Source organism: Astatotilapia calliptera, chromosome 12 (assembly GCF_964374335.1).
Source record: "Astatotilapia calliptera chromosome 12, fAstCal68.1, whole genome shotgun sequence".
In the NCBI taxonomy this organism is placed as follows: domain Eukaryota; kingdom Metazoa; phylum Chordata; class Actinopteri; order Cichliformes; family Cichlidae; genus Astatotilapia; species Astatotilapia calliptera.
In genome coordinates this window covers 23,599,356-23,603,918 of record NC_137433.1, presented here as the reverse complement: position 1 = coordinate 23,603,918, position 4,563 = coordinate 23,599,356, and the positions used below count along the sequence as shown (strand labels likewise).

At 37.7% G+C, this 4,563-nt stretch overlaps 1 pseudogene across 1 annotated transcript; it reads right to left on the bottom strand.

Annotated features, from left to right (window-relative positions):
• Positions 1-2,986: 2,986 nt before the first annotated feature.
• Positions 2,987-4,563, bottom strand: LOC113034314 (kallikrein-2-like; annotated as a pseudogene). The gene is made up of 5 exons (XR_013912690.1): positions 4,418-4,563; positions 4,151-4,313; positions 3,654-3,947; positions 3,429-3,566; positions 2,987-3,320 (listed from the first exon to the last, which is right to left on the bottom strand). The product of XR_013912690.1 is annotated as a kallikrein-2-like (transcript).

The window sequence follows — 4,563 nt, the reverse complement described above, 5'->3', positions numbered from 1 at the left end:
TTTGTATGTGTCTGCATGTTTATCTGAGGAACAGCGTTGAATCTATAAATGATGTCTTGTTAGAGCTTATTGTCCCTGACTTTATGTGATTACTGGACTAAGTCAGATCGAAAACTTGACAATACAATGTGCAGTCTCTGTAAAACAGGTGTGAAGCATAAGGCCCAAGATCTGACAATCTGGAAGAAAAAAATAATTGGGGTGTTTTAGCTGTATTTTCATAGGTTTTGCAGTTTTGGGAAGGATCCTCCCCACAGCCATGCATACTGCACCAACGTAAATAACAATTTAATAAACAATTTAATGACAGAAAGTTGCTGGGTTTTTTACTCTCTACTATTTAATTTATGTTTTGGGTTTTTTTTCGAATAGAATAGTTTTATTTTGAGGATGTCAAGATAACTAAAATAAGAGAAAAAAGTATAGACATCAAGTTGTCACAGTATCTCTACACAATGTTTATGCTCGAAAAGGAGTAGGATGAAGTTTACGCTGACTTGTTCCTACTCCCTTATTTCAGATTCCATAACTTGTAAATCAGTGTTCAGAGTTCAACATATAATCCCAAAATATGAATGTTTATCTATGAACATGTCTACACTCATACAATATACACACAAAACAACTGAAGCTCAATTCAGTTCAATTTTATTTATCCAGCGCCAAATCACAACAACAGTCGCCTCAAGGCGCTCTATATTGTAAGGTAGACCCTACAATAATATATACAGAGAAAAAACCCAACAATCATATGACTCCCTATGAGCAACCACTTTGGCAACAGTGGGAAGGAAAAACTCCCTTTTAACAGGAAGAAACCTCCAGCAGAACCAGGCTCAGGGAGAGGCGGGGCCATCTGCTGCAACCGGTTGGGGTGAGAGAAGGAAGACAGGATAGAAGACATGCTGTGGAAAAGACTCACAAACCAAGAGATCAAACTACATTTTTACATTGGCTAAACACCCTGCGATGAACATTCCACTAAATCTCCCCTTTAAATTTGCTTTACAGTGTTTTCACAGAAAACAAAAGACATTCTGTCAGTTAATTTTTTTTTCATTTTTCTATTTTCAGAACAATCTGGGCAATGAGATACCAGAGCTTTCTGTCATTTTAAACATATATTTCTTACAATTGAGAAAATTTAATTTTCTCAAGCTTAAATATTTTGAAGATCTATCCCTCTGTTTAAAAAGTAATGGTACTCCTATTTTACAGGCCAGGAACCATCAAGGCCTACCCCTTTTATTTAACACGAGAACACCACAGCCATCATCACACATCACAAGAAGACAAAAATATATTAATACAGTGCTGCAACAAAGTATTTACCTGCTTCACGATTGATTGATTTTGATTTTGATTTTGATTTTTTTGCACATTTGTCATACTCATATGTTTTAGATCATCAAAGAAATTTCAGGACAAGACAAAGATTGCCTGAGTAAAGCAATCAAGCATTTGGTTTAACTGACTATGAGTCTTTCTCGTCTCTGGGGGAGAGGGAGGAATTGTGGCCCGCTCTTCTTTGGAAAATTGCCTCAGCCACACTGGAGGGTTTTCAACCATGAGCGGCCCTTTTAAAATCATGCCAAAACATCTAAATCTGATTTAACTCCGGACTTTGATTAGGCCACTCTGAAACCTTCCTTTTATTTATTTTTTTAAGCCATTCAGAGGTGGACTTGCTGCGTAACCTAAGAGTGCTTGAGCTTCAAGTGACAAACTGATGGCCGGACATTCTCCTTCAGGATTTTCTAGTAGAGATCAACATTCATGGTGCCATCAATCACAGCAGGTCATCCTGAAGCAGCAAAGCAGACCCAGACTATCACACTACCACCACCGCGTTTGACTGTTAATATGATCTCAGTTTTATGCAGTGCCAGTTTTACACTAACTAACAGGGCTCGTGAGACGAACCTTTGTGGGGTTCACCTTGAACTGTAAATTTTTAAGCAGCATGGACCTTCAGTCTGTCTGTAATTTAATTATTTTTTGGAAAATAAATAAAAAATGATCATTGTACCGTCTCAGTAAATTAAGGAAGCTTGTTGACAGATGATTTCCTCTCAAGCTTTGTAATCAGTATCCAGGGTGAGCTGACTGCATATCCAGTCCTTGAAAAAATAAAACATGTCTCAAAGACAGATGGCCACTAAGTGGCACTGGCTTCCAGAACGTTGTAGAATTGATTTTAAGATGTTATTGCTTGTGTTTAAGTCTCTGAATGGATTAGCTCCGTCATACCTCTCTGACCTTTTAACTAAAAATACTCCAAATAAAACCCTCAGGTCAGCTGATGTTGCTTCTAGGCTAAAAAACAGAGGAGACCGGGCCTTTGTGATTGTTGGGCCAAACTTTGGAACAGTCTGCCCCTTCATATTAGGATCTCTCCGACACTCGACATTTTTAAAACACATCTGAAAACACATTTTTACTTTTTAGCTTTTAATTGCGACTGAGTTCGTGTTTTATTCTCTGTCTGTGTTTGTTCTACTTTTTACGTTTTTTACTGTGTACAGCACTTTGGTCAACCTGTGTTTTTAAATGTGCTTATAAATAAATTGATTGAATTTAAATTGATAAATCTTATTCAAACGGAGAATCAGGCTTTATTGTAATGTTCGGTTTTGTGCAGAAATATTTTTATTGTGTTACACTTCAGGTACTTTATATTCTAAAATGAGAAAGTGTATTTTTAATAGAAACTACAGTTAAACCCAAATTCTACAGCATAGTCTCAATCATCTTGTATGTTGGGGGTATTCTGGCACATACTATAATCTGGAGTTGTGCTCATTTAACATAAATGAAGGAGATGATTTATTCTGCCGGCACTCAATCAACCGTGGGTCAGCCTGACATTACAGAACGTCTCATATGAAGTAAAAGGGTGCATGAAATTTGAAAGTGATCACATTTTTATGGAAAACAAACATCTGATATTCAAATGCCTCAAACAGACATCAGATAAGACATGAACTTCAGGTAACCACATCATTTTTATTCATAGATGAAAACAGTGCCAAGCTGTTTATATTGCAACCATACTTGGCTTCAGCTTCTCAGGTCTCTGATCTTTTCCAGTTTATTTTAAACTCTCAGAATAAATTAGGAAAAATGAGAAATGACATTTTTAAGGGAAACGTATTTCCTCTGTGGTTTACTCATGGATTGTTCAGCATGGTGTCAGCAATCCACTGTCTGTAGCGACAAATATTCAGCATTACAATAGGATTTGCACACTTATCAACAGGGTTACTGACAATTATTCCATGTAAAATGCTGTTGTAATCCACAGCTGTACCAGCATCACCCTGGAAGACATTCAGACAGAGTTCAGAGGTTAGATCGTTTTAAATGTCAGTGTTTAAAGTTTAATATTAAAACCAACTCGGGGTTAATATATCAAACAGTTTGCTTACAAAACAGGACTCCACGCCAGGTTTATGAGCACACATGGTGGTAGACTCATCACTAAAGTATTTACTATCAGGTTTATCATTCTCTCCACACTGAACTATCTCAGTCATAGCGCACTTTAAATTCTTGGGGTTGCTGGTCTCTGAGGAAATAAGATAAAGCATTATTAAACTTATTTCTATTTCCAAAAACTGGATCTAGTGTCTGAGGGTTTCCTTACTTTTCACATCAGCTGTCTTGAAACCCCATCCTCCAATCTGAACAGGATCATTCATATTTGGTTTTTGACACCCTTCAGCAGGAGGAAGCCTGATAGTGGGAAGTTTAGATTCACATCCTCATTCAGTTTTATCAGCATAATATCATGGGGTTGATCACCGTCTTTGAAGGTAAACTGTTGTTTAGGATCAATGTTCTGCTCAAGATTTTGGGGGGATCCTTTAAAAAGCTTCTTAAAAAAACCTGTCATTTTTTTCAATAATGGTACTTGGTTGTTTAAGGCAATCTTCACTTTGACCAACCTGCAAAAAAAAAGAAATTGCTTTGTTTATTTCAGTACATAATATAATAACAACAATATTACTGAACAGCTTAAAAATTTAGTCACTCTGTTTTATCTTTGATTTTCACTTCACCTTCACTTCGTGCTCCTGATGACACACTAGCTTTAAACACCATTCCCTCTCATTGGTGAAGTGACTCAACAAAAGCTGCAGTTTCTTACCGTTCGGCACAATGAGAAGCCGTGATGACCCAGCGGGTGTTAATCAGAGCGCCTCCGCAGGTCATGCCCCCCTGAACAGAGTCTATCTGGACATGATACTGCCTGTCCTCATTACAGGATACTCCCCCAACAATCCTCTTCTCAATGTCTCCTGATGCACAACCTGACACGAGGAGGGAGAGAAGGGTGAAAAGTGCACTCGTGCTAAATAATTTCTTCCTTTTAAAAACGTGAACGTAGACAAGAATATGAAGGAAAACAACTCACCAGCGAGCACAAAAACAAAGACAAAGGAAAGCATCATCCTGGTCCCTCTGGATGTGGATCACTTCAGGTGACCAAAAGTCTGATCCTGTGTCTTTTTTATAGCATGAACCAAGTGGTGTGAGATGCCTAATATGGCAGTCAAATGT